The sequence below is a fragment of the Meles meles genome, chromosome 21 (genome assembly GCF_922984935.1).
Source record: "Meles meles chromosome 21, mMelMel3.1 paternal haplotype, whole genome shotgun sequence".
Lineage (NCBI taxonomy): Eukaryota > Metazoa > Chordata > Mammalia > Carnivora > Mustelidae > Meles > Meles meles.
In genome coordinates this window covers 5,497,071-5,514,953 of record NC_060086.1, presented here as the reverse complement: position 1 = coordinate 5,514,953, position 17,883 = coordinate 5,497,071, and positions in this window count along the sequence as shown.

Here is a 17,883-nt window from a genome sequence, read left to right as displayed (position 1 = left end):
GGCAAGACTTTAAGTGACCCACGTGCAAAGGAATGTATTAGAAGGAGAGAAGGGAGTCTCTCATTGCTCCCTGCAGGAAGCATCCCCCGATTTTGTCCAGGTGCCTCCACTTTCTCCGTGTCTGCATCTCAGGCTATGAGATGGACTTGTCTTTGTGAATCTACCTCATTCTTCTGCCTTCTTTGGCTTACTTTTTTTTAATTTTTAGCTTATTTGTCATCATGCATATGTTACAGTTAAATCAACTACCATTCCTGAGACTCTATGACAGTGGGACTCTGGTGTCTACTGCTGTTTGGTTTGCCTACAGGTTCTGTGCTCCAGAGAGACAGTAAATCCAATGGAGTCAGCTGGAACCAGCTGCCCAACCCTCTTCTGGCCAGCTAGGGTTGGGGGAGTGTGTTCAACTCTTGTAGCCAAGACCCTTAGGCTTTTTCCATCATCAATGGCTATGGATCTTCAATGAACACTGTAGTGGCATGCTCTGGGTGGGTGTTCTGAACATGTTCACTCATCATTAACAGCACACCACGGCCTTTTAGGGACACCTTCAAGATTTGAGAAGACTTCTGCCTCCGAATTTTGTTTTCACTCAAGAGTTCCACCGGTTGACCTCAGCTTCATTCATCATTCAGTATGTTGGTCTGCTCGGGCTGCCATGACCGTATCTCAGACTTGGTGGCTCAAACAACATTAATTCATTTTATGATGGTTCTGAAGGCCAGAAGTCTAAGATCAAGGTGCCAAGAGGGTTGATTTCTGGTGAGAACTCTCTTCTTGATTTATAGATGTCTGTCTTGTCACTGTGTCCTCAAGTGGCCTTTTCTCCATACATATTCTCCTGGTCTCTTCCTCTTCTTATAAGAATACCAGTCCTGTTGGATTAGGTACCCACCCCGCCCATGACATCATGTAAACTTAGGGCCTGTCTCCAAATACAGTCACACTGGGGGTTAAGGCTTTAACAAATGAATTAGGACATGGGGTGGAAGTTGGGTGGGACACAATTCCACCATAACACCCAGCAGTCCCCCTCTAACTGGGAATCTTTCCAGTAGTTGGGTTTCCCTTTCCTGGAGTCTTAATGTCTGCCTTGCCTCACTTGCTACTAATAGATCACAAAGGCCATGTGAAAATCAACCAATTCTAAAAACAGGCAAACATTAATCCAAGCTGTTGGGATGATGGTTATCTTTGGGAATTAGAGGCCAGAAGGAGCAGTGGAAATGGATCTGAGAAGATGTTTCTTGATCTGGGTGCTGGCTCCATGACTGGGTTCAGATTCTGGGAATTCATCTGCCTGCATCCTGATGGCATGTGTGTCTCTTCTCTGTGTCTGTTTGTGTCTGTCTGTTTGTGGTGCTGTGCAACAAGCCACCCCCAAACATGGTGGTTTAAAGCAATCAGAAGCATTACTTTTTTCTCACAGATCTACAATTTGTCAGGGCTTGAGAAGGATAATAAATCTTTGCCCCAGTTGCTGTCAGCTGGGGCAGGTCCAAGTCTGGGCACTAAGATCCCCTGAAGGTTCCCTCGTTCCCATGTCTTGTTGTTGGGGGAAACCTTTATTGGGACTTGGCTGGAACATGCAGATGGGGCCTCTCTAGGTGGCCTGGGTCTCTCCCAACATGGTGACTGTGTTCCAAGGGTGAGTAGAGGCAGTTGGAAGCCATATTGCTTTTCATGACCTAGTAGTGCCACTCAGCCCTCATTTTGTTCATCAAAGCAATCACCAAGGATCATCCAGCTTTAAGGTGAGGAGAAACAGAGCCCATCTCTGAAGGGGGAATGGCAACATTCTGAAAGAGTATTTGGACAGATATATTGCTGTGGCAAATTCTGAGGGGAAAAATTGAATCCCACTACAATGTTGCACTTTAACAAAAGTTTAAAAAAATAGGTACAATTAAAATGAGAAAAAAAAAATACCAGTTTGGGAGAAACAAAACGAGCCCGTGTCAATCATCAAGTAGCCTAAAGTCATGTCCCACATCTCAATCCACTCTTAATTTCCCAAGAACCTCTGTCATTATAAGAATCTTTGACATGCAACCATGGTGTATGGAGAAAAGGAGTAAAAAAACAGCAGCAGCAACCCACACTGCGGAGGAAGGCAGGTTACCACACAGGGCTGGTTGAGGCTTCTATATTTTCCCCCCCAGTCATTTGTAATCATAATGGAAAAAAAGAACATTATCTACAACATAGAAGGTGGCGATGTGCAGGAAATGGAGCATGAAAGAGATTTGTGCTCTGATGTAGAGATTAGGAAGAACAACCCCTGTGAATTAATAAATGGGAGGCAAATATAGCATATTCGAGTATAACGTCAGTGCAACTTCAGAGGTTTTGTTATGTGAAGAAATACAAATTCTCCGAAACAATATTAAATACAGATCCTTCCCCTGCCCCCCCCCCCAATGGAGCATGATGGCTTTGGGTGATTTCAAAAGCTTTTCAATTCGAAGGTGATGTCAGAGTTCATTCCCATCCAAACTCTCTGATGTTTTTTTCTGGAGCCATTACGTCCTCTTTGCTCTATCATGGGCCATACCCAAAGGTAGGTTTGTTCTTCCTTACCCCATGACTACACCCAATCCATCTACCTATGTGTTTTAGCTTGAAACTTATGGCCACTACATCCCTGTTCTCAGAAAATTCCTCAGACCCTCCTTGTTCCATTTCCAGCTTATGTGTCCTCCACACGTATTATCACCTTACCTTCTGGCATTCCTCTCATCGCTCATGTCCTACTTCATCTCCCGCCCTTGAACTTGACAGCAACTCTCATTTTCTCCATTTTGTCTCTCTGAGAAATAGATCTCTGTTGTCCTAGACTTCCTGGCCCGTGGGTATTTTAACTAATTCTTCCACGTATTTAAGTGCTGGTACTTGGATCCCATCCTGACATTAGGCTGGGAGGTCACCAACACAAATATAGGAGATCAGGCACCACTTGGGGTTACAGTTTCCAAGAATGTGCAACTTCCAAGACTTGGGATTTGGTTCAAAGAGTGTGGGAGCCACTCAAGATAACAGTACCACTGGCATCTTCAGGTTACTGCAGGATATTCTTTTTTTTTCTTTTTTAAAGATTTTATTCATTTATTTGACAGAGACAGAGATCACAAGTAGGCAGAGAGGCAGGCAGAGAGAGAGGAGGAAGCAGGCTCCCTGCGGAGCAGAGAGCCCGATGTGGGGCTCGATCCCAGGACCCTGAGATCATGACCCGAGCCGAAGGCAGCGGTTTAATCCACTGAGCCACCCAGGCGCCCCACTGCAGGATATTCTTAAAGATAGAAAATTTGAAGTTGAATCGTAATGATTTCCAGAAGAGAGTAGGGTGCAGATCACGAAGGGCACTGCGTGATCCCTCAGGCTTCTCACCTAGCGGTTCCCCCTGAGAGATAGAGCTTCTTTGAACCCAACACAGGTGTTAAGTCAGGTCTACTTTACCCGACATATTCATGGCGAGATCCTAAAGCACAGTGTCTGGGCTCTCAATTAATATTTATTAAGTGAATGAAAACTGTCTATCTCCTTTATCATGAAATTCCTCAGATCGCAAAATTGGATACTCTCAGAAAAGTGTCCGAATGGATTTACAGTTTGAGTGTATTTCTCTGTCCAACGATGGCTTGAGACACCATTTGACACTGTCAGCATGAATGACAACGGGGCAGGGCTTCGTTGATGATGAATGTGACATTTGAATGACATTCGAATGATGACGTATGTGAGCATGCCATCCAGAATGATCCTGTCTGGGTCCTTAGCCCTTACCCCCTCCACAGCACCTCCTCCCCTTAACCCCCTGCAAAAGGAGGCAGAAATAATTATGGTTGAGGGAATGAAAGATATTTTCCCTTTCTTAAGCCAGGTGTTTCCCTAATATTCAGAGGCTGGTGCATTCTCATTGTGTCCTCATCCTCAAACAAGCTCACCCAAGCTCAGAGCTGGTCTTTTGTCTAGAGAAGAGCAAGCATTTGCCGCTTGACTTTCCCTTTTCTTCTCTTGGAGGTCAAACTTGTCCATCGATTGCTACTCAGCCAGCATTTCATATTACTGTGTTGACCTCTTTTTTAGAGCCTTTCCACTCCAAAAACATAGATATATTTGACAACAGGGTTATAAGAGGCCTTTCAATGGATATATAATAAAGCATCGTTAATAAATGTCAGCAGAAAATCCCAACACCGAACATTTTTTATCTTTGAGTCCTTGGGGGAACTTTGAGAAACCACATCTGAATAAACAGTCCAAAACCTTTGGAAATGATACAATTTAACTAAATCCTCAGATATTTATTGAGATCATGGGAAGGGTAAGACACTTAGGGTCTTGATTCCATCTTGCTCAGTGGTGAAAGGTGCAAAATGACCACTGCCTTGTCCAGGTGAGGTTTAAACAGATGACAAGGAAAAAGGACCTGGCACAGAGTAAGTGCTTTGTAATGGCTCAGGTTTTCTTCTCCTGGAACTTCAAGAAGATTCCAGTCTAGCAAGAAGACTAAAAATCGAACTGTGGCATAAGGTAAAATATGAAAAATCCTGTAATAGAGGGCCAAAGGCTGTATTATGGGAGATTAAAGATAAGGAGGGCTCTCTGGGGAATAAAGTCATCTACGTACCCATAGGCCCCCTTAGGGCTGCCTGCATTTTCCTATACTCCTTGCAGTCAGGTGGATTTGTGCAGAAATGGTTTTGGGAAATGGACTGTGAGTAGAAGTGATGTGTCATATCCAGCCTGAACTGTTTAAGAGCTTTAGCCTGAGACTAGCCATCCGACTCTGTCCCGGCCATGTTTCTCATAGAAGTCCTGATATGGAGGGAATACAAAAAGGAAAAAGCCAGAATTTCTGAGTCACTGCTTAAAGTTGACTGCCTAAATAACAATACAAATAAAAAATGAACCCTTATGTTCACGCCACTGTGATTTGGAGGTTTGCTTGTTATAGCAGCAAAGATTAGATCATCCTAACTAAGGCACTCTAATAGAACAATACACAGTGAAAGCCAAGAGGTGAGAGAGAGCTCCTGAGTAGAGCAAGAAACTTCATAATAAGCTAGAGAATTGAAAGAGAAGAAGGTTTTAAGGGCACCTGGGTGGCTCAGTGGGTTAAAGCCTCTGCCTTCAGCTCAGGTCATGGTCCCAGGGTCCTGGGATTGAGCCCCGCATCAGGCTCTCTGCTCAGCAGGGGACCTGCTTCCTCCTCTCTCTCTCTGCCTGCCTCTCTGCCTACTTGTGATCTCTGTCAGATAAATAAATAAAATCTTTATAAAAAAAAGAAGAAGGTTTTAGACAAATAGGTGGGAAGGAGAAAATTTCAGCTGGGAGGAGGGCGGGAGAAAAGGCACAGGGACTGAAACCTTCCTTCGTGTTTTCTGTGGGCCACCAGGCTGGACCTGCAGTTGAGTATCATGGAGCCTCACATGAAGGTGCTTCTCTACTCCGAAAAATCCAGAAAGTAACTCTGAGATCTGCCTGGGTGCTGATTTGCTCATCCTCAAACTTCAACATTCAAAATTCTTACTTTAAACCCAATCTGTCTTGTTGCAGCATAAGGTCTTCTTGTTCTTGGAATAAAAAACACAGTTGCTCACTATCACCCATAAAATATTGCTTCATTAACTTGAAAACTGTAATTAACTACATATCAGCCTTCTGGCTCCAGGCAAATATCCATAATTCCTTTAGTCTTCCCTTGCAGTCTGCTTCTAACCTGTTAATCATTTTCCCTGCCCTTTTGCCATCATCAGTAGAAGGGGGGAAAGCCCTTTAAATAGAAGCTAATCACCCACAGCACTCTGTTAGGCACTTTACCGATGTCCTCGCATTAGAGCAAACCAGATACGCAGAGAAGGACTCACATGTGCAAGCCCATGTGTGCACTTGTGTATGTGAATATTTTTTTTAAGAGATAGATTAATGGTCTAGAAGAGCAGGAAGAAGAGAGAATTGTTTAACAAAAGATTTAGCACGTGGTCATTTTACATCACAAACTCCCCTAGCTGCCTTTAAAAAGGAGAGTTCATTCATCCCTCCTCTAAAAAGGCTTCCCGTTCTTTGTTTCACCAAGGGGCTGGTTGCAAATGCAAGTGTGTTTGTACCTGGAGCTCTCTGCCCTCTGGAAGCACTTCTGTGGAAGAGAATTGCAGTAAAATGAACAAATGCAGTCACCGGAGAAGGTAAAAAGTAGGCCTAGGCTTCAGTGTGCTGTGTGATGAGATTTGTCTAAGGACAGGTGATGAACACTGCTAGGGAAAGAGACGTGACCCGATGACTGGGGGAAGGGGGTTCACTCCTCTTAAGGAGCGGGGGGCAAGGGTATAACTGAGGTGGAGGCAGATGGAAGGGGAGAAAAGTACTCTATACCGGCATATGGCCATCGCCATACATTGCCTGGTCGAGAGTGTGAGTCAGTACAAGCTAGTCAAGGCTGCAGTAACACGCTCCCCCGGGGCAGGAGTCCGGCTGCTGGATCCCAGGGCTCTTAAGACCCTAGCATCGACTAGTAAGCTTATTACCACCCCAGTGACTTGGATCTCTAGGTCTGGACCTACAGATGGTTTAACAAAACTCCCTGTTACTCCCTTGCTATACTTGGATAAACAAGAGCTAGAACCAACAACAGGATTGGACTTAGGGCTGTAGTATCTTTCTTAAGTATGAAGGAAGGGCCTCTGTATCACTGGGACAATGGTACCCGGGAATGCTGTGGTAGTTCCAGCAGCAACAGTAGTAAAGGAATGAAGTCGTGGGAAGCAGACAGAGGTAACGCTTTCTAGAAATGGTACCCCCATGGGGACAGTGGCTCCCTTGTAGGCTGTAAACTCCAATGAGGTGAAAGATGGGACAGGTGTGGGTCGTGGTGATTTCCCAACAACTGTCACATAGTAGGTGCTCAGTAAACATCGCCGAACTTCAATCCAAGGTAGAAAATGACTCAGCGACCTGGAAGCTGGGGGCAAATGCAGGAACAAGGGGGAAATGGTAGGAGGAATTTGCAGGGGATGGATTTCCCCACCGTTCTGTGAGTAGGACAAGCTGCCAAATAATTTTCACTTTTGTTTTGTCCTTGCTTCTATCAGTAAGCCTAGAATGGCCCAGAGAGATGCTACATCACAAGGGCCAGAAGGACAAGGGCATGTACTGACTTTAGGGGAAAAGTTGGAAAGGTGTGTTTTGCCGTATCGCTTGAATGAATAATTCACTTGGCGTAGACTCCCCACCAAGGACCTTAACTCTCCTGGGTACTGATCTCCTCTGGGCTCTGAGAACCCCCACCCTCCAGGGAATCAGCAATTTGACTCTAGACTACTGGTCTTCTCTCTTGGTTACTTACACCAAAGAACTTGGCCATCCAGACCCCAAACGCCTGACAAGGAAGTGGGTGAACTGTAGTCTCCTATTGTCAGTACAGAAGTCCATGAGCTTGGAACCAAAGGTACTCCAGAATCTGATTATTTAACCCAAACATTCCACTTGCGATCTGGTTCATTGCTCTTTGTACCCGCAAAAGCTGAGTACGTTGGGGAGGGTAAGTGCTATCGTGAGTGCTGTGAAGTGTGTAAACCTGGCGATTCACAGACCTGTACCCCTGGGGATAAAAATACATTATATGTTTATTAAAAAAAAAATTTGGAAGGGGAGGCGAACCATAAGAGACTATGGACTCTGAAAAACAACCTGAGGGTTTTGAAGGGTCAGGGGTGGGAGGTTGGGGGAACAGGTGGTGGGTAATGGGGAGGGCACGTTTTGCATGGACACTGGGTGTTGTGCAAAAAGAATGAATACTGTTACGCTGAAAAAATAAATAAAATGGAAAAAAAAAAGCTGAGTACGGTAGCACTGAGCTCCCTCGACTGTCTTTGAAGGGACAATTTTTGCTTTCACGGCTCCGACATTTGTGAAAGTGGAGGTGATCCATTTTGCTGAATACATAACGCACGGAAAATAGTAAGGCTGAATGCAAAAAGCCAAGGCCATCCACTCTTAAACCACACATAAATCTCAGCCTTAGGCTCACATGATTACTTATTCCTCTCATTTGAGCTTGTTAAGTAATTACTACGTAAATTATTAGGATAATGTAATATGCATGACTTTAAGGAATGACAAATTGGAGCTAACTTTCTTAATTTGTTGCCATAGCTACATTTCTAGAAATTCTAAATTGTTCCTCTTCTCATGTATAAATTACTGCCATCCCGCTATTTGTTTAGTGTTGATTGATCGACCCTGAGCCCTTGCCCATCAAAGGACTCCACGTCCAGTCTTGAAAGCCTTGCCTTGGGTCTGAGTGGCCTCCCTCAGAGGGTGAGGAGACCTTGAAATGGAAACCAGGACTGGGCAGCCCATCCTCATGGAATGCTACCTTCCTTCTTCTTGGCTCCCCAGTTGACATTAACTCACCAGAAACGAGGGGCTAAAGTGGAAACTAGACACCATTTGTGCTCCTAAAACTAAAGAAAGTCACACTCTGATACTGGCTTAGGTCTTAAGAAAAGGTGTGACTATCCTTTCTCGGTTTCCATAAAATATTAAAGGACACGTTAGTCACATCTCTGCCTGGAAGGTAGACCAGGTAGAAGACAAGGGGGACCTTCTAGAATGCAGCTTCCTGACTATCCATCTGGGTGGCACAATGAATTTATCACCACACTTCTATAAAAGGATGAGCAAAGATACATTTGGGCATTAAGGACTGAATGCCAACAAAATAAAAAACAAGAGTGAGGAAAGTCATTTGAAATAGTGGAGTCAAAGTAAGAAGGCCCTGGAAACTACAGCATTTAAGACAAAATAACGTCAAATAATATAAATATTATATTAAATAATATAAATAATACAAATTACTTTAAGTAATGTAAACCATTTTGTTTTTGGTAATAGGTATAAAATTCAAGGGTACCAAAGTGTACTAAAAAGACAACTATGAGAAATGGACAAAAAATGTACCAGAAAAATGTGTGTGAAAGAAAACACAATTCCTTAAGCGTCTGTATGTTTTAATGGTTAAACATCTGAATAGGAAACTAATTAAGATTGGATTCATGAATATCTATTCATCTGTCTACTTCCATCACATCTCGATGTATCCACAAAGCTCTTCAATCTACAAAGAATCTACCTCCTTATTAAGCATTTATGAAAGAATTGGCCCTACACCAGGTCTTGAGGAAAACTTAATAAATTTCAAAAAGCAGAAATTACAGGGTTTATATTTTCTGATCACAAAGCAAATAATAATGATAATTATAAATGCTTAAAATACCCACTTACTTGGAAACTGAAACAAAAACTGTAATAAGTTGTTGAGTCGAAGAGGAAATCACAACCGTCATTACAGACTATTTTAAAAATAATAACAACGGAATAATGCCCATCAACTTTGACGGAGGGCAGGGAAAGTAGAAGTGAGAGGTAAATGGGTACTTGCACCCGCTTCCATTTTTAAACCAGGAAGGATGTACAGAAACAAATTCATGTTTCAAGTCAAGAAACGTTCCAATGTCGGAGTCAAGGAATCAGAAACACTCCTCTGGGCAAGGAGGCTTGCAGGGGATAGGGTGGGGAGATGCGGAAAGGGCTGGGGTGCTGAGCTGTAATTCACCGCTTTCTGTCCTTAGCCTATGAGGTCCACGATGATGGGGGTCAGAGGTAGGGTGGGGAATTGCAAATCTCTTACATAAATACCCCCGTCCTCTATGTTTGCCCAACAAAACCATTGCTTTTCCTCTCTTCTTTGTTCTTCTGGAGCTTTCTGCCTCTCTTCCTGCACACATTTGCGCGTGACATGCCGGTCTAAGTTCTGATTATTCAGAGGGGGCTTGCGATCTGACTGGCCATCCAGCGTGCGTGCGTTTACTTCCGTACCAGCCTATAAATATATTTTACAGCAGACACCGGTTCGGGGTGCGATTAATTCAAGCAAAAAGGCCCATCTAGCCGATGAGACTTTCTTAAGACGACAAATGGATTTAAATGAAATAATGCTTGTAGGGTGCACTGCCTTGTTGGCACATTCCAAATGCTCAATAAATATGAGCTATTAGACCACTTTATTTCATTGCATATATTTGCGTGTAGAGAAAAACTGTAAAGCTATTACTCTATTAATAATGGAGTTCCGAAAAGCGACTGAACAGAGGACAAATAAAAATAAATATATTTACTATAGTCTACCAACATGCTTAAAAATAGAGAGAGAAAATCCTATCTGGGAATGTTGCAAAATGAAAACAGAACAGATAGAGCAAAGCAAAAACTAGTACCAAATATGATTAAAAAAAATGTTCAAGACTTATTTGAAGGGAAATAAACAATTTCACCAAGAAAAATAGGAATGAATAATGGAGAGGGACACTATATCCCTTGATTGGAAGACTACACTTTTTTTTTTATTAGTAAACATTTTGAGTGCCTTTTTTTCCACTTTTTAAAAAATTTCTTTTCAGCGTAACAGTATTCATTGTTTTTGCACCACACCCAGTGCTCCATGCAATACGTGCCCTCCCTATTACCCACCACCTGGTTCCCCAACCTCCCACCCCCTGACCCTTTGAAACCCTCAGGTTGTTTTTCAGAGTCCATAGTCTCTCATGGTTCATCTCCCCTTCCAGTTTCCCTCAACTCCCTCTCCTCTCCATCTCCCCATGTCCTCCATGTTCTTTGTTATGCTCCACAAATAAGTGAAACCATATGATACTTGACTCTCTCTGCTTGACTTATTTCGCTCGGCATAATCTCTTCCAGTCCCATCCATGTTGCTACAAAAGTTGGGTATTCATCCTTTCTGATGGAGGCATAATACTCCATCATGTATATGGACCACATCTTCCTTATCCATTCGTCCGTTGAAGGGCATCTTGGTTCTTTCCACAGTTTGGCGACCGTGGCCATTGCTGCTATGAACATTGGGGTACAGATGGCCCTTCTTTTCACTACATCTGTATCTTTGGGATAAATACCCAGTAATGCAATTGCAGGGTCATAGGGAAGCTCTATTTTTAATTTCTTGAGGACTCTCCACACTGTTGTCCAAAGTGGCTGCACCAACTTGCATTCCCACCAACAGTGGAAGAGGGTTCCCCTTTCTCCACATCCTCTCCAACACACGTTGTTTCCTGTCTTGCTAATTTTGGCCATTCTAACTGGTGTAAGGTGATGTCTCAATGTGGTTTTAATTTGAATCTCCCTGGAAGACTACACATTTTAGAAGTGTAAATTATTTCCAACTTAAGGTATATTAAACATAATCTGAGAAAAAATATTAATGGAATTTTGGTGAGGGGAAGCTTTGGATCATGATTTTAAAGTTCATCTGGAAGAATAAAAAGCATTAGGAAATAAAGAAGAATAAAAAACATTAGGAAATGCAAATTAAAAGTACAATGAATGATCTCTATACACCTGTTAGCATAGCTAAAATAAGACATAATCGTAGGGACCGCAGAGTCACTGGATTTCTCACATATTGCTGGTGGTTATGTAAAGTGGAACAGTTACTGTGGGAAATTGGCGATTTTTAAATAAAACATAATGTGTACTTATCCTATGACCTAGCAACTGCACTCTGGGGCTTTATCCCAGTTTAACTCTAAACTGGAAATAATCCAAATGTCCTTCGGTGGGTGACTGGTTAAACCAGCTCTGGTACAATGAAATACTACCCAGCAATGAAAAAAAAAAGAGAATAAATCGTTGATATACACAAAATCCTGGATGGAGCTCAAGGGCTTTGCACGTCGTGAAAAAATCCCAGCCTTAAAAGGTTATATACTGCATGCTTCCATGAATATAATATTCTTCAAACGTCAAAACTACAGAAATGAAGAAAAAATTGGTGATTGCTGGGGCAAGGATGCAAATATTAAGAAAGGGAGGCTGTGCAAAAGGGAACCCTCTGACATTGTCGGTGGGAGTGCAAGCCGGTGCGGCCACTCTGGAAAACAGCGTGGAGGTTCTTCAAGAAGTTAAAAATAGAGCTGCTCTCCAACCCAGCAATTGCACTAGCAGGTGTTTACCCGAAGGATGCAACTATAGTGATCTGAAGGGGCACACGCACCCCAATATTCATATCAGCCATGTCCGGAATAGCCAAACTTTGGAGAGAGCCCAGATGTCCTTGGCAGATAAACAGAGAAGATGTGGTGTATGTACAGAATGGCATACTACCCGCATCAGAATGGATGAGTACTTACCCTTTACACCGACGGGGATGGAACCGGAGGGAATGATGCTGAGCAAAATAAGTCAATCAGAGAAGCACAATCATCATATGGGTTTTTTTAAAAGTATTTATTTACTTGACAGAGAGAGGGATCACAAGTAGGCAGAGAGGCAGGCAGAGAGAGGGGGAAAGCAGGCTCCTCGCCGAGCAGGGTGCCCGATGTGGGGCTCGATCCCAGGACCCTGAGATCATGACCTGAGCTGAAGGCAGAGGCTTTAACCCATTGAGCCACCCAGGCGCCCTCATCACATGGTTTTATTTACATGTGGAATATAAGAAACAGGGCAGGGGACCATAGGGAAAGGGAGGGAAAACAGAATGTGATTTCCCACAGGGAAATTGAGAGGGAGACAAACCATGAGAGCCTCTTAGCTACAGGAAACAAACTGAGGGTTGCTGGAGGGGAGGTGGGTGAGGGGATGGGGTCACTGGGTGACGGGCATTAAGGAGGGCACGGGATGGAATGAGCACTGGGTGTTATGTGCAACTGATGAATTATCAAACACTACATCTGAAACCAATGATGTACGTACTATAAGTTGGCTAATGTAAAAAAACAAACAGAAAAAAAAAGGAGGATGTGAAGTAAAAGAGGATCCCCCTTGGGGTGACAGAACAGCCCCGGATCTTGACTGCTCTGCTGTTTGCATGGATCTATGCATCGGATAAAATTAGAGCCGTGTGTTGTATGTAAAAATGGTGCATTGTGATGCGAAAGCGTTTCTAGTCCAGTTAAGAGTACAAGTGGTACAAATGTCAATGTTCTGGCTTCAACATTGTGCCACAGTTATGTGAGATGTCCCTGGTGCAGAAAGATGGGTGAAGGGTACCTAGAACTCAATGTACTGTATTTCATAACTTCCTGGGGCTCTACCGCTATTTCAAATAAAAAGTTTTAAAACAATCAGGAAGAGGGGTGCCCCGGGTGGCTCAGTCAGTCGGTGAAGCAGCCAACTCTTGATTTCAGCTCAGATCATGATGATCTCAGGCTGGTGGGACTGAGCCCCGTGTCCAACTCCATGCTGAGCGTGGAGCCTGCTTGAGATTTTCTCTCTCCCTCTCTCTCTGCCCCTCCCTTCTGCTCACGCACTCTCTCTCTCTCCCCAAAAATGTCAGAAAGAAAAAAAAAGGTTAAGAATTACTAAGACCTATAAAATTCACAAAAATTACAAAATTTAAAGTCAGGAGAGTAGTGTGATCTGATTTGCCCTGGTGGGCACAGAGCATACCGTGAAGCTACATGACGAAAATGTGTTACGAGTCATAAGTCGACAGAGAGATCCGTGGAACAGAAGACTTAGCACTGAATCAGGACCTGGAATGTGTGATAAAGAAGGAGCTTCAGGGCACCTGGGTGGCTCAGTGGTTTAGAGCTTCTGCCTTCGGCTCAGGTCATGATCTCAGGGTCCTGGGATCGAGCCCCACATCGGGCGCCCTGCTCGGCGGAGAACCTGCTTCTCCCTCTCTCTCTGCCTGCCTCTCTGCCTGCCTCTCTGCCTGCTTGTGATCTCTGTCTGTCAAATAAATAAATAAAATCTTTTTTTAAAAAAAGAAGGAGCTTTAGTCAGAGGTGAATGGCCCAGGACTCAACAACTCAGGTTAGAAATTTGACTTAATTTTGTTGAAACAAAATGGTGCTAAGTCCTCCTCTTACACTATACTCCAAAATAAATTCCAGATGTATTAAAGCACCGAGGAAGAAAATAAGTTATTAGTTTGATATATAGGAAAAAAACTTTCTAATCATAAAAACTTATGGGTTGAATTGTAAATATCTTAAGGTTCTATTCATCTAAAGCATCATAAACCATGACAACAGCAAGCAAAGAAATTTCAGGGGAAATGATTATTATCATTACTCCACTGGAAAAGATCTTTTGAATTTATAAAAACAGAGCATCTCAATGGAGAAATGTAAAAACAACCTCAATCGACATTAACAAATAAAAAATACTAAAATTATTCAGCCTAATGAGTAATGAAAGGAAAGAAAAATTGAAGCCATAGTACAGTTTGGCAGCTTCTTAAGAAGCTATATGCTCTCACACCATATGACCTGGCAATTGCGTGCCTGGCCATTTATCCTAAAGCATTGACAACTTAGGCTCACACGAAAACCTGTGCACCAATGTTTGTAGCCGCTCTATCCAAAAGTCGGAAACTGGAAACAACCCAGATGTACTTCCATGGGTGGACAGTCTGACACACCATGGTAGATGCACACCAAGGAATATTACTCAGCAATAAAAAGGGACAAACTCTTGATGCAAACAACGATTTGCATAAATGTCCAGAGAATTAGGCTGAATGGAAAAAGCCAGTCTCCACAAGGCTTCATACTCTATGCTCCCACTTACATAAAACACTTGACATGAGAAAAGTCAATGAAATCGAGAACAGGTTAGTAATTTCCAGGAATTCAAGACACAGAGGTGGGAGGGGTGGGGAGTGAGTGTGGTAACATTAGGGCAACATGAGGGATCTTTGTGGTGATGAAAACGTTCCATGTCTTGACTATATCAACAGCAATGGTGATATTGAACTATAGTTTTGTAAGATGTTATCAGTGGGTAGCATGGTGGGGGGGACAGGGTACAAGGGATCTCTGTACAATTTCTTACAACTCAACGCCAATCTACAGTGATTCCAAAACTTAAAAATTAATGGAAAAAACCATAAGGCAGCACAGAAGAGTGCTCTTTTTTTCCCCATTTTATTTATTTTTTCAGCGTAACAGTATTCATTCTTTTTGCACAACACCCAGTGCTCCATGCAAAACGTGCCCTCCCCATTACCCACCACCTGTTCCCCCAACCTCCCACCCCTGACCCTTCAAAACCCTCAGGTTGCCCCAACCTCCCACCCCAGACCCTTCAAAATCCTCAGGTTGTTTTTCAGAGTCCATAGTCTCTTATGGTTTGCCTCCCCTCCCCAATGTCCATAGCCCGCTCCCCATCTCCCAATCCCACCTCCCCCCAGCAACCCCCAGTTTGTTTTGTGAGATTAAGAGTCATTTATGGTTCGTCTCCCTCCCAATCCCATCTTGTTTCATTTATTCTTCTCCTATCCCCCTACCCCCCCATGTTGCTTCTCCATGTCCTCATATCAGGGAGATCATATGATAGTTGTCTTTCTCCGATTGACTTATTTCACTAAGCATGATACGCTATAGTTCCATCCACGTCGTCGCAAATGGCAAGATTTCATTTCTTTTGATGGCTGCATAGTATTCCATTGTGTATATATACCACTTCTTCTTTACCCATTCATCTGTTGATGGACATCTAGGTTCTTTCCATAGTCTGGCTATTGTAGACATTGCTGCTATAAACATTCGGGTACACGTGCCCCTTCGGATCACTATGTTTGTATCTTTAGGGTCAATACCCAGTAGTGCAATTGCTGGGTCATAGGGTAGTTCTATTTTCAACATTTTGAGGAACCTCCATGCTGTTTTCCAGAGTGGTTGCACAAGCTTGCATTCCCACCAACAGTGGAGGAGGGTTCCCCTTTCTCCCCATCCTCGCCAGCATCTGTCATTTCCTGACTTGTTAATTTTAGCCATTCTGACTGGTGTGAGGTGATATCTCATTGTGGTTTTGATTTGTATTTCCCTGATGCCGAGTGACGTGGAGCACTTTTTCATGTGTCTGTTGGCCATCTGGATGTCTTCTTTGCAGAAATGTCTGTTCATGTCCTCTGCCCATTTCTTGATTGGATTGTTTGTTCTTTGGGTGTTGAGTTTGCTAAGTTCCTTATAGATTTTGGATACTAGCCCTTTATCTGATATGTCGTTTGCAAATATCTTCCCCCATTCTGTCAGTTGTCTTTTGGTTTTGTGAACTGTTTCCTTTGCTGAGCAAAAGCTTTTGATCTTGATGAAATCCCAATAGTTCATTTTTGCCCTTGCTTCCCTTGCCTTTGCCGTTGTTCCCAGGAAGATGTTGCTACGGCTGAGGTCAAAGAGGTTGCTGCCTGCATTCTCCTCAAGGATTTTGATGGATTCCTTTCTCACATTGAGGTCCTTCATCCATTTGGAGTCTATTTTCGTGTGTGGTGTAAGGAAGTGGTCCAATTTCATTTTTCTGCATGTGGCTGTCCAATTTTCCCAGCACCATTTATTGAAGAGGCTGTCTTTTTTCCATTGGACATTCTTTCCTGCTTTGTCGAAGATGAGTTGACCATAGAGTTGAGGGTCTATTTCTGGGCTCTCTATTCTGTTCCACTGATCTATGTGTCTGTTTTTGTGCCAGTACCATGCTGTCTTGATGATGACAGCTTTGTAATAGAGCTTGAAGTCCGGAATTGTGATGCCACCAACTTTGGCTTTGTTCTTCAATATTCCTTTGGCTATTCGAGGTCTTTTCTGGTTCCATATAAATTTTAGGATTATTTGTTCCATTTCTTTGAAAAAAATGGATGGTATTTTGATAGGGATTGCATTAAATGTGTAGATTGCTTTAGGTAGCATAGACATTTTCACAATATTTATTCTTCCAATCCAGGAGCATGGAACATTTTTCCATTTTTGTGTCTTCCTCAATTTCTTTCATGAGTACTTTATAATTTTCTGTGTATAGATTCTTAGCCTCTTTGGTTAGGTTTATTCCTAGGTATCTTATAGTTTTGGGTACAATTGTAAATGGGATTGACTCCTTAATTTCTCTTTCTTCAGTCTTGTTGTTGGTGTACAGAAATGCAACTGATTTCTGTGCATTGATTTTATATCCTGACACTTTACTGAATTCCTGGACAAGTTCTAGCAGTTTTGGAGTGGAGTCTTTTGGGTTTTCCACATATAGTATCATATCATCTGCGAAGAGTGATAGTTTGACTTCTTCTTTACCAATTTGGATGCCTTTAATTTCTTTTTGTTGTCTGATTGCTGAGGCTAGGACTTCTAGTACTATGTTGAATAGCAATGGTGATAATGGACATCCCTGCCATGTTCCTGACCTTAACGGAAAAGCTTTCAGTTTTTCTCCATTGAGGATGATATTTGCGGTGGGTTTTTCATAGATGGCTTTGATAATATTGAGGTATGTGCCCTCTATCCCTACACTTTGAAGAGTTTTGATCAGGAAGGGATGCTGTACTTTGTCAAATGCTTTTTCAGCATCTATTGAGAGTATCATATGGTTCTTGTTCTTTCTTTTATTAATGTGTTCTATCACATTGATTGATTTGCGGATGTTGAACCAACCCTGCAGCCCTGGAATAAATCCCACTTGATCGTGGTGAATAATCCTTTTAATGTACTGTTGAATCCTATTGGCTAGTATTTTGGCGAGAATTTTTGCGTCTGTGTTCATCAAGGATATTGGTCTGTAGTTCTCTTTTTTGGTGGGATCCTTGTCTGGTTTTGGGATCAAGGTGATGCTGGCCTCATAAAATGAGTTTGGAAGTTTTCCTTCCATTTCTATTTTTTGGAACAGTTTCAGGAGAATAGGAATGAGTTCTTTAAATGTTTGGTAGAATTCCCCTGGGAAGCTGTCTGGCCCTGGGCTTTTGTTTGTTTGGAGATTTTTGATGACTGTTTCAATCTCCTTACTGGTTATGGGCCTGTTCAGGTTTTCTATCTTCCTGGTTCAGTTGTGGTAGTTTATATGTCTCTAGGAATGCATCCATTTCTTCCAGATTGTCCAGTT